This window comes from Hypanus sabinus, chromosome 12 (genome assembly GCF_030144855.1).
Source record: "Hypanus sabinus isolate sHypSab1 chromosome 12, sHypSab1.hap1, whole genome shotgun sequence".
Classification (NCBI taxonomy): domain Eukaryota; kingdom Metazoa; phylum Chordata; class Chondrichthyes; order Myliobatiformes; family Dasyatidae; genus Hypanus; species Hypanus sabinus.
The window spans coordinates 52293649-52311203 of record NC_082717.1 but is presented as its reverse complement, the minus strand read 5'-3'; the positions used below and the strand labels follow the sequence as shown (position 1 = coordinate 52311203).

General features: G+C 41.2%; 1 long non-coding RNA gene across 4 annotated transcripts in view; it reads left to right on the top strand.

Moving 5' to 3' along the window:
• LOC132402491 (uncharacterized) overlaps window positions 1-17085 on the top strand; it is a 39048-nt gene extending 21963 nt beyond the window's left edge. For 3 of the 4 annotated variants that reach the window (XR_009514922.1, XR_009514923.1, XR_009514924.1), the window contains exon 3: window positions 5191-6076. This is a non-coding gene — a long non-coding RNA (uncharacterized LOC132402491). Of the gene's footprint in view, window positions 1-5190; window positions 6077-15930 lie in introns of those variants that run through there. The other variant, XR_009514925.1, reaches the window with a different exon arrangement.
• Window positions 17086-17555: the final 470 nt, after the last annotated feature.

The window sequence follows — 17555 nt, the reverse complement described above, 5'->3', positions numbered from 1 at the left end:
GCCATCAAAGCCAGGTAGCAAACAGATCCATTTTATACTGATCATTAGCTTATATTTTGAAAAGCAGCTAACAAAGTATCGAGGTTCTTTCAATGCCAGCATTTTAACTTAAATCCATTCTATATCTCCAAACAGGAGCTTTGGTATACTGCAAATACAAAAATCTGAAGAGGCTGGTAGTCCATACCTGGATATGAGTGTCAGGTATGGACTACTGGAGGATGCTGGAGGAACTCAGCAGGCCAGGCAGCATCTTTGGAACAAAGTAAACAGTCAACGTTTCAGGCCATGATTCTTCATCAGTCCTGAAACGTCAACTGTTTACTCTTTTCCACAGATGCTGCCTGACCTGCTGTGTTCCTGCAGCATTTTGTGTGCTTAGCTTTGGTATAGTTTTGATAGGTATTGATATTTGGACAGCATGGTATGTAGCAGTTAACACGTTGCTTTACAGAACCACCGACCGGAGTTCAATTCCTGACACTGGCTGTAAGGAGTTTGTATGTTTCCCACATGACTGCATCGGTTTCCTCTGGGCCCTCTGGTTTCTTCCCACATTCCAATGTGATGCGTGTTAGTAGGTTAATTGGTCACATTGGTGTAATTGGGCGGTGTGGACTTGTTGGGCTGAACTGGCCTGTTTCTGTGTTGTATCACCAAACTAAATTAAATACTGTTGTAACAAAAAAGCCTCAAAACCCTTGGATAAAAATTTGTATTTTATGGAACTACTTTATTTTGAATTAGAATCAGAATCAGATTTAATATCACTGGCAAGCGTCATGAAATGTGATGTTCACGGTATCAGTACATTCAATACATCCCAATAAAATCTATAAATTGCAGTAAGAAGCGTATAGATATTAAAATGTTAAACTCAGTAAGTAATGCAAAAAGAGAAATGGAGACAGAATCTGTTGGAAATATGGATTACGGTGCATGGGTGCAGAGGTCTCTAGAACAGTAGAAATAGAAAATAAAGTGATGTTTAATTTAACCATTGTGGGCAGACAAAAGAGGAAGCAATTTAGTTTCATTTAGCTGAAGTGACCCCTTCTCTGAAGGAGCATCAAATGATCTCAGGCTAGGTAACATATATGTCAGTTTACTTAACCTATGATAAACCTCCATTTTTTATTCATTATTAATGTAAACACAAAGTTGTCTTTACACTAAACAGAAATACATTTCAAACGGAGCTATAGGAAGAATAAGAAATCGAGAAAGATACAAATATCCTGTCCAGATCACAAGGGGATGCTATTGCTACATTCATGGGTCATGTTATTTAACAAGTAGAGAGGTCAGATGAGAATGAAGTACTTAGGCCATGAAATTCATATCCATATCATGCATTGCTTCTACACTATTTGTTTCAAATTTCTTGAGTGCATATTTTCAGCGTTACCCCGTGTTAAATTTGAGTACGGGCATGTGCATTGGAAGTTGAGAGACTGTGATATCTATTCCTGTCTAACATTAACCTTCTTGTTAAGGATACAGAGTGAGCTAACAGAGAACCCCTTCCTCTCGCCACCTCAGACAATCAATGTGTGTTAGTTAAAGAGATTATTACAGATATGTTTATCAATGATTAAAAGGATAACTGTAACTTGGACCTTCAGTGTGACATGGAAATTGAAGAGAATCACAAAACAGAGCTACGTGCTAGAAAAAAGAGGGATGGAACAGTAAAAAAGCACTCTCATCAAGAAGGAATATGCACAAAGTGCTTCCCAGGGAGAATTTCACTTGCATTGACTTGAGACAGGAGGAATTCCTAAGGAGATTGCTTCATTGAAAAGGTCTTCAAAGAAACCACTCGCAAGCTGTAACTTCACCACAGGCCTACCTGTCACTTTTGCTTTGAATTCTTACCCATCTAGCTTTTTTTCCCAGAAAGGTTACAGAAACTCTCTACACAGAGAGAGCTAGGTGTATTACCTCCTTGGAGAGACAGAAACAGAAAAACAAGGACATTAACGTAGCGAACTTCCCAATGGTGTTAAGTACCCATTGACAACTTCAGGCTTCCACATCTAAATCCGGAGATGTACTAGAATTGAAATTACTCCATTAATGTCCAGCTGCTCTCTGGCTTTATCCAGAAAGGAATAATAGTGAATGCCTGATAACAAGAGAGAAGACAGTTTTCCTTTGAATCACCAGTCTATTGACCCTACTTCAGATGAAATTTTGGGTCCTTGGGCCAAGTGAAGGTTCCCGAGCTCCATGTCATCTGGATGGCTTGCACAGCCAACTGAATCCTGCACACAGAGGATAATTACGTGTGAATGCAGTGCAGTAGCCTTCAGAGTTACCTAGAATGCCAATATCCTCGGGTTCTGCTTCCATTGAAAGTGCAGGCCAGAGCCAGTTTGCTTTCATATGTTGCATTCATTACTACCTGATAGTTATTGGGCTCAGCCTTTGCCCACAGAGAGGAAGCAATAAATAATATGGAGAAAGACAAGGAAGGAAGGAGGACTTGTTTGGAGGCCTCTTCCGGCCAGGCAGGCAGGGGGCAAGTGACAAATTTGCATTTTCAAGCAATAGCTTTCCTCCAATCTTTAGAAAACAAAGTTGTTCATGACGTGTAATGTGACATAGACAACATGTAGGCTTTACAGAGGAATGGAACATAGTATTCTTAATACAGATCATCTCATCTTGAGATAGTCAATCGCCCCAGACATTTAAACTGGTGTATTTGTATGTGCTTATATGAATCAGTAATTTAAATAGAGCATAGATTGATGTTATCAGGACAGATAAGTACATATGACGTGAGCACCACAGCCCTAGTAGCTTCAGTGAGATCAAGGAATACTGTTTATTTGTGGTGGAGAAGTTTGCTGATGACCAGAGAAGAACATTGGTAGCCTTGAATCGACAAGTCATGGTATTGTACAGCACAGACTCACCACAAGCTACAGCATGCTCCATGGAACTACTGTAATATCTCTGGAATAGCACCTTCACTGTGTTGTGGATCAGATGCCTGGTGTAGCAGGATACTCTCAGACTTGCTTTGAGCACAGAAGCAAGCTGGCAGCAGTCTTCCCTTTGCCCCCTCATCCACATCTTCAACAGGAAAGCTTATGCAACTTTGCCTTCTGAAAAAATGTGGCACTAGGGCTACCCTCTCTCCCTATCCTGGAAAAAGACCATGATCATCCCATAATCTGCCATGAACAGATCTTTCAGCTCACCACTATATAATGAATTGAGATTTGATGTGGTGACTGCCTGCTTTAGATTATGCCTTCTCCATTACTACCATTCTCTGCACCTGCTGTTGTCTGGTTAGATCGGAGTTCTTGACTATCAAATTGGAGATAGACACAGTGGCAGGATTTATGATGATGCCGGTGTTTTAGAATTAAAAATTGCAGTACAATGACAGTGGTGTCTCTGCCATGGCTGAAAACTGGCAATATTTCAAAGTAAAAAGAAGATTGGAGGATTGGAATAAAAAAAAGATATGGTACGACACTTGAAAGAGAGTTATGAGTTCTGAAAGTTAGCAACCGTGATAGGTCAGCAGCGATGTTATGGAACATTGAGCAATGTGATTTATCAGTGGCACAGTGGCTGCAAGGTGTGGTTTGATGTATTCACTGACATTGACAGCACCCCTGAGATAATTAATACTCCTATGGCACACTGCTCATGTCCTTGGTTTGATTATTCCTGTTGCATCTTCATTCTGCTGTCATTCAGCTCTTTGTCTGGACTACTGTGGGTAGATAACAGATTAGATCTGTCCTCAACCATATTTAGACACGGCTTCTAGAAAATCCCAAACACAAAGTCATTGTTCCATTGTTGAATGCAACAACAAAGGACCTCTCTTTCAAAAGGTACTCAGTCAGCATTGGGTAGCTAGAATTGAAGGAGCTAATTCATGCAATTAGGTCCAGGAGGTAGTCTTATGTTAACTGTAAGATAGCACTGCTTCCTGTGCAAATTTGTTTGCCCCTGCACCGGGCTATAAAAATGCCAGTAAGCTGTAAATCACAAACCCATTGCCTGATTTCCAGCACAAATCAAATCTGTCAACGTTATTCAACGTCACAAATAGCAATGCCACAGTATCTTAAAAGGTACTAAAGACAAGCCAGAATTAGTAGCATAGTGTGAGTGAAATAACACATTACAACATGAATCCTCAGTTCTATTTTTTATTTTATGCTGAAGTAAGGGAAACAACATAAATGTCATATCTAAATTTTGTTCACAATGATAAAATGCATAGATATTAAGAACAACAGAATCAAGGTGGATAAATAGAACACAGAAAACCTTCAGCACAATACAGACCCTTCGGCCCACAAAGCTGTGCCAAACATGTCCTTACCTTAGAAATTACCTCTATTTTTCTAAGCTCCATGTACCTGTCCAAGAGTCTCTTAAAAGACCCTATTGTATCAGACTCCACCACCGTTGCCGGCAGCCCATTCTACAAACTCACCACTCTTTGAGTAAAAAATTTACCCCTGACAACTTCTCTGCATATACTTCCAAGCACCTAAAAACTGTGCCCTCTCGTGCTAGCCATTCCAGCCCTGGGAAAAAGCCTCTGACTATCCACACAATCAATGCCTTTCATCATCTTATACACATCTATCAGGTCACCTCTCATCCTCCGTTGCTCCAAGGAGAAAAGGTCGAGTTCACTCAGCTTATTCTCATAAGGCATGCTCTCCAATCCAGGAAATGTCCTTGTAAATCTCCTCTGCACCTTTTCTATGGTTTCCACATCCTTCCTACAGTGAGGCAACCAGAACTGAGCACAGTACTGATCAGGTTCCTATCTAGCTGCAACATATTCTCTCGGCTCCTAAACTCAATCCCATGATTGATGAAGGCCAATGCTTTCTTGACCACAGAGTCAACCTGCACAGCAGCTTTGAGTGTCCTATGGACTCGGACCCCAAGATCACTCTGATCCTCCACACTGCCAAGAGTCTTACCATTAATACTATATTCTGTCATCATATATGACCTACCAAAGTGAACCACTTCACACTTACCTGGGTTGAGCTCCATCTGCCATTACTCAGCCCTGTTTTGCATCTTATCAATGTCCTGCTGTAACCTCTGACAGCCCTCCACACTATCCACAACACCTCCAACCTTTGTGTCATCAGCAAACTTACTAACCCATCCCTCTGCTTCTTTTTCCAGGTCATTTATAAAACTCACGAAGAGCAGGGATCCCAGAACAGATCCCTGAAGCACTCCACTGGTGACCAACCTCCATGCAGAATGTGACCTGTCTACAACCACTCTTTGCCTTCTGTGAGCAAGCCAGTTCTGGATCCACAAAGCAATGTCCCCTTGGATCCCATGTCTCCTTACGTTCTCAATAAGCCTTGCTTGGGGCATCTTGTCAAATGCCTTGCTGAAATCCATATACACTACATCTATGGCTCTACCTTCATCAAGGGAGTAATGTTACAGCAGATACACTCAAATTGAATGTTGATACAGGATCAAGGGCCTGAATGTCCAGTGGCTTCTCCCATATTCCACAATTGCTCTATTCCACGGAGTCCACCACTCTTCACTTGAGAAAGCCAAAAAAGGGAAGCAATTCACCAGACATTGCATGATTTGTTTTGTGGGAATTTTGCTAAATTATGAACTATTATTTGCTTATCAGCAACTTTCCAATTATTAGGTTTGGTAACTGCTGTCTATCTACAAAATTGAGAGCACTTTCAAGAAGGTAAGCCAATACATCCTGAGAGGGAAAAAAACGTGAAACAGCCACATAAACCATTGCTTCCTGTTACTGTACATGTGGTTTTTTTCTTTGGAATCATTTAAAAACTCTTGGAGACATTAACTTTGCAAGTGTTCCCATGTGTTGCATTGAAGTTTAACCTTAAAGTGAAATCAAAGAAACTCAACCACCTGTGAAGATGATTCTACCTGTGTGAAATCCTCCAGCCTTGTTATTTTTGTTCAAGTATTAGATTAACTCATTTTTGATGGGTAAATTTACTGTGAAAAGGCATTGTTCTTCTTTCATTCTGCATTGTTAAAGGAATTTATTCTTTAAACTGGTCATGTTCCGCCCATTGTGCCTCAGTTCGTGTGGCAGATGTTGAAATGTCAGAATCCGAATCAGAATCAGGTTTATTATCACCGGCATGTGACATGAAATTTGTTAACTTAGCAGCAGCAGTTCAATGCAATACCTAATCTAGCAGAGAACAAAACATAAAATAATAATAATAAATAAACAAGTAAATCAATTACATATATTTAATAGATTTTTAAAAAAACATGCAAAAGCAGAAATACTGCATATTTAAAAAACCTCAGGAATTAGATGACAGAGGGGAACAAGCTGTTCCAAAATTGCTGAATGTGACTCTTCAGGCTTCTGTACCTCCTACCTGATGGTAGAAGAAGAAGAAGAATAGCTCTTAACTCGGCAGTGGAGTTACCGGGGCACCGTCATGACGGTGTTTCTGTAGCAAGCTATTCTTGTTTTTACGAGGCCAAGTTGCTAGCTCGACGCTCAAAACGACTTGGATTTGAACTTGAGAACCTTCGCTGCAGAGTCCGGCGCTGATATTATTGCACTACCAAGCTGGACACTACCTGATGGTAACAGTAAGAAACGGGCATGCCCTGGGTGCTGGAGGTCCTTAATAATGGATGCTGCCTTTCTGAGACACCGCTCCTTGAAGGTGTCACGACAGTCCTTGAAATAGCCCTCTGCAAATCATACCTGATTTTCTGCTACTGGCCTGGGTTGCCAGACTTGAATGCCACAGATGTAGCCTTCAGCAGATGATGTACCTCCTGGTTCATCCACAGGTTTTGGTTTGGGAATGTACAGTAAGTCTTTGTGGGCACACATTCATCCACTCAGGTCTTAATGAAACAACTGCAACATACTAACTTCTGTTAATGCCCCTCCTCCCCTTCTTACCCCATCCCTGATATATTTAGTTTTTTTCCCCTCCCTTTTTTTTTCTCTCTGCCCATCACTCTGCCTGTTCTCCATCTCCCTCTGGTGCTCCCCTCCCCCTTTCTTTCTCCCTAGGCCTCCTGTCCCATGATCCTTTCCCTTCTCTAGCTCTGTATCCATTTTGCCAATCACCTTTCTGGCTCTCAGCCCACCCCACCCCCTCCGGTCTTCTCCTATCATTTCACATTTTCCCCTCCCCCTCCTACTTTCAAATCTCTTTCCTTTCAGTTAGTCCTGACAAAGGTCCAGCCTGAAACGTCGACAGGGCTTCTCCCTATAGATGCGTTCCACCAGCATTTTGTGTGTGTTGCAACATACTCATCCAGGTTTGAAGATGAATCCCTGAATACAGTCCAGTGCACCGATTCAAAGCAGTCCTCTAGGTGCTCCTCTGCTTCCCTTGTCCAGACCTTCTTGGTCCTCTCTACTGGTGTTGCAGTCTTCAGCCTCTGACGATACTCAGGGAGTATAGGCAGAGACCGAGTTGTCAAGCTGTGATAGCAGAATGGTGTTCAGGCCTGTTGCTGTCAGGGTTATCCATGGCGGTTCTAGAGTTCAGATCTTGAAATTTGTACTGTAATGCTGACTGTGCGTGGCTTCTTTTCATTTGCGCTGGTCACTGAACATTAACCCTTTCATGGGCTTCTTTGAGCAACGGAGACCAGGAGTAGCTGTTGCATAGGTGAATTCAAACACACACATACACACACAAACATGGACATACAGAAACATGCACACACACACATACACATGTGCACATGCATGAACATGCACACACATTCACAAGCATACATATAAAACATGTACACACACGCAAATATGTGCACAGAAATATTCAGAACACACATACGTTTGTGCATGTACACAAACATGCACACAGACACATGCACAAACATGCCCCCATGCACACATGTTCTCTTTCAAGCAGTGACCAGAGAAGTTATGGATTCCTTGGCAAGAAAACGGAATGTGGTTCTGGAGCTAAAGCGGATTGTTCATATAATGAGGTTAGATAATAATGCTGCTTATTAGGCAACGGCATGAGAATTTAAGAATATCAGGCTGCATCACACTTACAGTAGGTGATAGGTCTGAGAGAATTGCTGGCACACAACCGTCGCCGACAGCCCATTCCTCGCACTCACCATTCTCTGCGTAAAAAACTTATCCCTGACATCTCCTTTGTGCCCTCTAGTGTTAGCCATTTCAGCCCTGGGAAAAAGCCTCTGACTACCCACATGATCAATGCCTCTCATCATCTTATACACCTCTATCAGGTCACCTCTCATCCTCCGTCGCTCCAAGGAAAAAAGGCCGAGTTCACTCAACCTATTCTCATAAGGCATGCTCCCCAATCCAGACAACATCCTTGGAAATCTCCTCTGCACCCTTTCTGTGGTTTCCACATCCTTCCTGTAGTGAGGCGACCAGAACTGAGCACATTCCTCCAAGTGGGGTCTGACCAGAGTCCTATATAGCTGCAACATTACCTCTCGGCTCTTAAACTCAATCCCACAATTGATGAAGGCAAATGCACTGTATGACTTCTTAACCACACAGTCAACCTGCGCAGCATCTTTGAGTGTCCAATGGACTCAGATCCCAAGATCCCTCTGATCCTCCGCACTGCCAAGAGTCTTACCATTAATGCTATATTCTGCCATCATATTTGACCTATCAAAATGAACAACCTTACACTTATCTGGGTTGAACTCCAATTGGCACTTCTCAGCCCAGTTTTGTATCCTATCAATGTCCCGCTGTAACCTCTGACAGCCCTCCACACTATCCACAACATCTCCAACCTTTGTGTCATCAGCAAATTTACTAACCCATCCCCCCACTTCTTCATCCAGGTCTTTTATAAAAATCACAAAGAGAAGGGGTCTCAGAACAGATCCTGAGGCACACTACTGGTCTAATTAATTTACAGTTTATCAGTTAAATATGCTATATAGCCATAGAGTTATACAGCATGGAAATAGGTCCCTTGGCCCAACAGAGTCCCCTGACTGTGTTATTCAGTAAGCCAGCCCAGTTGTCCCTTTTAAATCTCTCACCTCTGATCTTAAATTTATGCCCTCTTGTTTTTAATGGACCTTCCCTGAGGAAAATGACAATATTCTTCACCCTATCTATGCCCCTCATGATCTTCTAAACCTCTATCAATCTCCTCTGTCCTAGGGAATAGGTGGTACACTAGGGCCACCTCTCAGATGGCATGGCAGTGTAGTGGTTGGCACAATGCTTTACAGTACCCATAACCTGGGTTCAATGTCAGCTTCTGTCTGTAAGGAGATTGTATGTTCTCCACAGGATGGGTGTGTTTCCTTGCACGGTCCAAAGACTTACTGATTGGTATGTTAATTGGTCATTTTAAACTGTCCCGTTCAGGCCGGAGTTAAACTGGGGTTTGCTGGGTGGTGCAGCTTGAAGGGCCAGAAGGGCTGATTCTCCACTGTATGTCACTAAAGAATTAAACAAACCCAGCTACAATCCTGGTAAATCTTTCTCGTTCAATAACATTTTTCCTATAACAGGGTGACCAAAACTGTGCATGATATTCCAAGTTCGAGGCGGAGTTAAGATGGCACTAAAAAGCGACTCCTGTGCTTGTATCTTCGGAGACAGCTCTATTTTCATCTTTACTATCTTTATTTTTCCCTTTGGGGTTCTTTTGAAGGCCCTGACCTGGAGTTACACGCGGGCTTCGGTTCTTTGCGGGAATGGGACCCGTTCTCAGTATTTCAGGACCGGCCGTTGTTGTTCGGCTCGCCAGAAGGACTGGCCTGCGAGTCCGGCTCGAATTCGAAAGCCTAAGATCTCAGGGCTCTGCAGCGGGCGGATCGAGGGTCGGTGTCGTGGCAGGAGACTCGTGTGTTGTCAGGGAGTCTGGCAAATCTTTCAATGTGGGCCTGAAGACCCGAGATCTTTGCGATTTTCGGGCACAGAACTCATAAAAAGCGACGAAACAGACTTTTTAACATCGTAAGCCAGTGGGTTGTTGTTATGTGTCCTGCTTGTTGTGAAAATGGGCTATTATCCACAGGCTGACCAAATGTCTTGGACATTCACATCCAAATTGTTTATATAAATTATAAACACAATGGCTCCAAATAGGTGTGTGGACCACGTCTCCAGTCTGAGAAAGAACCCGTGACCATTATCCTCTGCTTCCTACTCTCCAGACTAGCCTGCCATGAGAGACCTTGTCAAACGCCTTGCTAAGGTCCGTACAGACAATATCCACTGTCCTACTGTCATCTGTTCTTGGCGATCTCCTTGAAGAACTCTAAGAGATTTGTCTGATATGAATTCCAATGCATAAAAACCCTGCTGACTGTGCTAAAGCAGATCCTGTCCCCTCAAATATTGGGAGATCCTGTCCTGAAGAATCCCCTCCACCTCTGCCCGGTGACTTCCTGGCTTGTTTTTGCTACCCTCACCTGCGGCCAGAGATAAAGCAAAACTCTCTGCAAGGGCCTCTGCAATTGCTTCTCTGGTTTGCCACAAGGTGTGAGACTGCATCAGGCCAGGAAATTTGTCCACTTTCATGCACTTTATGATTCCAATATCTTCTCCCTGCTAAATTGTACGTAGTGCAAGATAACACCACTCATTACCCTATTTTGCTTAGCTGCCATTACTTTCTCCACAGTAAAAAAAGTGAAATGTCTATTAAAAATCTCACCCGTATCTAAGTCTCTTGGGATTTTGCCTCACCTTGCCTGGCAGTTCCTTCTCTTGATACTTTCCTAGATTCTTTTTTCAGTACACTCCTACACTCTTGCTGTAAGTGAATTCATTAACGTTCATTTTAAATGTTAATTATATTAAATTATGTATTTGGTTTCTAACTGTTCATAAACATCTCTTACTTTCCAACGTTCTAGCTCTAGCAGAATCTATAGATGCCACATTGGTTTCATTGGCCACCTCCAGTCCCACAGATCTAGAGTGGAAGCAAATCACCCACAACCCCAAGGAGCTACGTATTTGCACCTGAAGATGGGCATTCTCTGTAAATGAATTGTGTGTACGCTCTGCACACACTGAAGGAATTGTCTGAAATTTGCAACATTTCATTCAAAGTCTTTCTTCCCACCCACTCCTCCTTATGTGCTTCTTCCGAAGCATACATTTATTCACGCTTGTGGACAAATGTCAGATAATCAGGTTTATTATCACTTACACTATGTCATGAAATCTGTTGATCTCCGGCGGCAAAACAGTGCAAGGCATAAAAATCACAATAAGTTACGATAGATAGATTGACAGACAGGTAAATAAATAAATAGATAGATAGATAGATAGATAGATAAATAAATAAACAGTGATGAAGTGGAACAGTGAGGTGGTGTCCAGGGATTCATGGACTATCCAGAAACCAGATGGTGGAGGGGATGAAGCTGTTCCTAAAATATTGAGTGTGTGTCTTTGCTTCTGTCGTTCCTCCTTGAAGGGGAATGCCCTAGAAGGCAAGGGTCCCTATTTGCAGAGGGAAGTAGATAGGGCCAGGTTTTGATGCTTGTTGATCTGTACGAGAAAATGATGGTGTTGAACGCTGAGTTGTAATCAATAAACAGCAGCCTGAACTAGGCATTGCTGTTTACCAGGGGCTCCAAACTGAATGGAAAGCCCATGATCTTACATTAATGTTCTTCTGTATCACCCTCACACTAATTCCAGATCCTGAGAAGCGCCTTGAGTTCCTTGAGTCCCTATGCATAGTTCGTAATTAATCTTCCATCCCCAGAAAGTAGCAACGTAGGCTGCAGACAAGGACAGTGACTGGCATGGGAGTTTATTGGGGGGGGGGGCGTACCCATGTGCACTCCTGCCCAGGATGAATAATGTCAGAGAATGCAAGTGTAAATAAGGAGGAGAAAAGTGCCAACATGAATGGAAGTGGAGATGGAAAGATAATTGTTTTGGATTAAGAGAGCAATAAAAAGCTAAGTGCTGTGACATCTCTGTGACAGTGCAATAGTATGTTCAGAATAATTTAACAACAGAGAGCATTCATACGCCTCTCTAACAGTCTCAAAAAATTAAGGAGAGCTATGCTTGCTTTCCAGTACAAGTAACTTGGTCCTACATGTACCTGTGTCTGAAAGTAGACCTAAAATATATTATATTTAAATGCAGCTGCAGCGTAAGTTATCACCTCAGAGCATGAAAATTTAACTGATAAAATATTATGGGCAATACACACAAGATGTTGGAGGAATTCAGCAGGTCAGACAGCATCTCTGGAAATGAATAGATAGTCAACGTTTCCAGCCAAGACCCTTCTTCAGGCAAGGGAGAAGGTGCCAGAATAGAAAGGTGGGGTGAGGGGAAAGAGGTTAGCTGCAAAGTCAAAGGTTGAAGCCAGGTGGGTGGGAAAGGTCAAGGGCTGGAAAAGAAGGAATGTGATAGGGGAGGACAATGGACCATGGGAGAAAGGAAAGGAGGAGGGGACCCTGGGGGAAGTAATTGGCAGATGAGAAGAAGTAAAGTATCAGAGTGGGAAACAGAGGAAGAGGGGGAGAGGAACTTTGTTTATTGGAAGGAGCAATCTCCGTGCAAAGTGGAGACGGGTGAGAGGTAAAGATACGTTTAGTGGTAGGATTCCTTTGGAGAAATAAATTGTAAATGAAGTAACCCAGTCTAGGAATTAAAGATTTGGAGAGACAGAACATGAAAGCTGTGAAATGAGACCATTAGAGGATGAGAACACAAACAAAGGGAAGTCAGAATTGTGATGTTGTGCTTCAGGGCAAAGGTGGCAGCGCTTTTCACCTACCACATGCACAGAATATTTCATGGGTGCCTCCTGTGGAGTTTATGAATAAAAGAGTAAACAGTCAGCATTTCAGGACTGGTGAAGGGTCTCATCCCAAAACATCGACTGTTTACTCTTTTCCATAGATTCTGTCTGGCCTGCTGACTTCCTCCAGCATTTTGTGTGTATTGCTTTGGATTTCCAGAATCTGCAGATTGTCTTGTGTCCTGTGGAGTTTGTAGCTGCTGTATTGGAGTCATGCTGGCCAAAGGGAACCTTAAGTACAGTATCCAAGTTAGCTGCATTCTAGCAGTGTGAAATCAGCAGTGGTGAGAGGCTGCCTGCCCACTCATGCAGTAACCTGACCTAATAGGCCCCCTGCCACACATGGTTAAAACCATTGGCAATATGGGATCAGTCACGTAACTCCATGACATGGAAATGCTATGATCATTATCGGTGACATTGGTGAACACAAACGGAGCACGGAAAGTTGAGTCTGGCAGAGATTTTGGCCGAAGATTGATTTCCCTGTGGGGATGCATTAACTAGCAGCCTTTTCTGCACAGTGTGCTCCTTGTTTTATTCTGAGTGATAAACACTGATCAAAACTCTAACAGTGAACTCAGATGTGGCTGATGACATCTAAAGGTATGCATCTGGTGCCAAACAAACATCAAACTCACGAAGGGTGAATTGTGCCTGGAAGTGTCCAGACCAACTTCCCAACAGTCACAAACTGAACAGAAAATATATGCACAAGTAAATCTAATCTCTAGTCACATACTTTTAAGATCTTAATTTGTACTTTGAGAATATTAAATTTAGGGCTGATCGAACAACTACAGTTAATTTTCTAAATTGGTACATAAGCTGTTGACGAAGTAAATTGATTACCAGAGAGTAGAGGTAAATCTCTCCTGTTCATTATAAATTGCAAATATAATCCAAGGCCACCCACTGAATATTTAAATATAAAGTCGTTGTCATAGGAGGTGAAGGAATATTAATTGCATTCATTTCCTTACACAAATCATTGATGGCTTCGGATTTGGCATTTTAACAGCTTAACTTTCAGACTATATGCAGAATTATGTGCTAGGCCAGGAACAACAACAGTGAATGCAGATTTTTTTTTAAATATACCTTTTAATGTGAACAGAAGGAAAAGCAGGATAACCAATTACAAAGTAGTGGACATGATGATATATATTAATTCCACCAATCATATCCACAATCAGAAAGCAGGATAAGGGTAAAAAATAAGAGAAGAATCTGTAGATGCTAAAAATCCAAGCAGCACCCACAAAATGGAGGATCTCAGCAGGCCAGGCAGCATCTATGGAAAAGAGCACAGTCAATGTTTCAGGCTGAGACCCTTCAGCGGGACTGGGCAAATATAACAGATCCCCATAACGTGCAAAGATCATGATGCTCTTGTAGTGCAGTATGAATGCTATAAGGAGTCAGAATTCAGCAGGCGGCAAAACTTAGTATTGACTTGTGAGATTCTTGCAGTATTTAAATCTAGATTGCAATACTTAAAATCCAACTTCACCCCTTATTGTTGGTGAAAGTAAGCAGTGACAAGAATTCTGCAACAGAGATTGACTTAAACTGGCAAAGGCAACGGTTAGAAAAGGATCTGCAATGGAGGCTCAGACAGAGCATGAGGAGTAGGTAACCACAGGACCTTTCAGATGAACTGTGAGGACAGTCCATGGTGAAAATAGTGAGGAGGGTACAGAATGAAAATGAAGAGGAGGTAACCTGGGGAAAGCAAAGGTAGATTAGTAGAATCTGCACAGGCATCAGACATCCGAGTGGTTTATGAACATTACCTTGTCATTCCTTTTTCTTGCACTCTTTATTTTTATAATTTATAGTAATATTATGTATTTGCATCATACTGCTGCCACGAAACAAAAATAATTATTTTAAATCTGATTCAGATTCTAAATTTAATTCTAGTTAAATACAAGGTGATGCAGTTTGTGCAGATAAAGACGAAAATGATTGGGGCATACACAATGAATAGTTTCCTGGGGGTTATTGAAGATCAAAGGGATTTTGGTGAACAAATCCAAGGACTTCTGAAGAAGGAGTGATGATAGATAATTGGTTAAAAAGACAGAAGGATGCCAAACAATATGTAAAATTAATCCAAAGATTTGATGGAAAACTATAAGAACATAATTGATCCTAATTACCCATCAGTCCTCTATTTGAATATGGGTTAAGAGTTATTGTTAGAATTTTTTTAGTCTTAACTTTGCACTCTTAAGCATAATTCCTTCATGGGAACAGGGGATGGTTGAATTTATCAGTATTCTGAAACAAATCCAGTGAATTTTTTGAGGTGAAATGCAAAGGTATTTAAATATTAAAATATACAGTACTTTCATGAATGTATAAGGTAACAATGGGATGTGCTAGAACAAAACAGGACACCTCAGAGCATAAGTGGTTAGCTGGATTTTTTCCTGCGAAGATTTCTTTTTATGTCCAGAGTTACTGGAACTAATAATAAGGTAGCAGAGACGGGCTTTCTGAGACTGGAGTTAATGGGGAGATTATCCATCTATCTCCTTAGCTAGTGGGATGAAGGATTGTAAAATAAGCAGAGGGATGTGGAGGAATCAATGAGAGAAAGATCAGTGAAAGGGGGAAAATAAGCATGGGAAAACAGAATAAAGAAAGGTGGTAACAAGTGCTTAAACTTTAAAAGTTGTCATTTTAGAATTTCTAACTATTCATTTCCTGAAGCTATGAGTTCCCACAGTTTAACTGTTGACTTTCAAGGTAGGGAGGTTAATTACTAATCATTAGCAATTATTATGTTGTTTAAAGGTTATGTAAGTCAGTAATTACTAGACTTAGCTGTCTATATCGATTTCAATGGGTTATAAATGTGCAAATACAGTAGCCTCATGGCATTCAAAGGGAGGAAAGAAGACACAAGCCATATCATAAAGCAAACATGGAGATCTGCAAACTTTTTGGCAAATTCTTGTCACTTGCAATTCACTCTATGTCCCCTTCTTGGCACAACCTGATGACCAGTTTAAATATTAGTAATATAACTTCATATCAATCATTTTTTTACTGTAATCTTCTAAAATGTAGTATACAACTATTAGAAATTCCTAATTTTTAATTTTAATATTTATAGAATACGAGTGAGAAAAAAGCTGGCCAGTGGAGGAGTAACATCAACATCAGGCTTTGAGGCAAGTGGACCACAAGTTCAAATCCAGCAGGCTCCTTGCATGCTTTCCATCTGTGCTGGGTCGAGCGTTGAGCTAACGACCAGGCCTCATAAAAAAAAACAGTTAAATGCTACAGAAAAGACAAAGAAAAGTCACCCAATGCACCACAAGGCACAAAAAGGAACAGCAATGAGTGAGAAAAGATGTCAGAATTCTCTTGCATTTGTTATGTTGTTCTAGTGACATTCACAGACCTGTTGGAATATCCAAAAGAATATAAGAGACGCAGCAGACAGTTTTACACACCGAGCCTCCCCAAACAACGTTATGACACCAACAAATATTCTATCTTACTGCTATTGAGCGAGGTATAAACAGTAGCCAGAACACAAGAAAATCTCGTTTATGTCTCTCTGGGAAAGTAGTTGTTTAAAATCATATTGAAAAGCAGTAGCTTAGCTATAGGTTTTTATGGTCAAGTCTCTGAAGTGATAATTAAACCCACAGACTGCATCTCACAAACACAAGTGCTTCCAACTGAAGGAGAGAGAAATTGTATTTTTGCCAAGTTTCTGTCCCTTTGATATAATGGCATTGAATTTGGGGTCAGAATGCTGGCTGGAAGAAAGGTTGAATCCAGAAACAAGTTTATCAAGTTGATGTTGTATGGTGAATTCGAACAAAATTAGTTTCTATCATAGAAGAGCCCCAGCTGAGACAGTAATCATGCATTGTAGCATTTTCTGGTGGACACTCTGGGAAAGATACCACTGTAAGGTGAAGTGCTTGTTCAGAAGGAAAGGGAAATATAATTAACTCACAGTGTTTCGGTGCATCTCATTATGGCTGGCTCATACTGTGACTCACAAAGATTTGGGAGTAGGATACTTCCTCTTCTTGTTTGCTGGGAGGCTGATTGGTACTGTGGCAGAAATTTTAAGAAATGGAACATATTTAATCAGAGAAAAATATATCTCTTATTGAACAGCATGTTTGGATCAAATTTTTATACTTATTCTGCCAATGTTAAATGTGTTTTTTGACAAAATATCTGGAAATGGATTTTGCAAAGAATCCATAAAATAGTTTTGCAATAATATCTCACAATATAATATGCACATCAAAAACCTAAACTGCCAGTATATGTGAACAATAAACTTTGTCTCATTAGCCCTGTGTCCAAGCTGAGTCTTGTGCTGTGGTCACTTTAAGAATTACTGTTTAGACCCTTCAACACTTAACACCTGGAACTGCATAAATAGGTAATATCATTTATACTTGAGCATTACGTTCATGATTTTATAACTGTGTGTTAAGTGGGCCACCTACCTTTCCCCTAAAAGTGTATAGAAAACTTACATCAAGCAAGTCTATGGCATTGCTAAAGCATTCAAATTATGCTCCCCAATCTTAGTGATCATGCATTTCTAAGTACCAATCAAGCCTGCAAGTTGAAAATCATCCTTTGCTGTCACGTACTCACAGACTATAATGATTTTAGCATTTTTCTGGAAGAGAACTAATTATGTTGGACATTTATTTCTTGATCTTTCCCCCCCATTCAAGAGATGTGGGCATTGCCCACTAA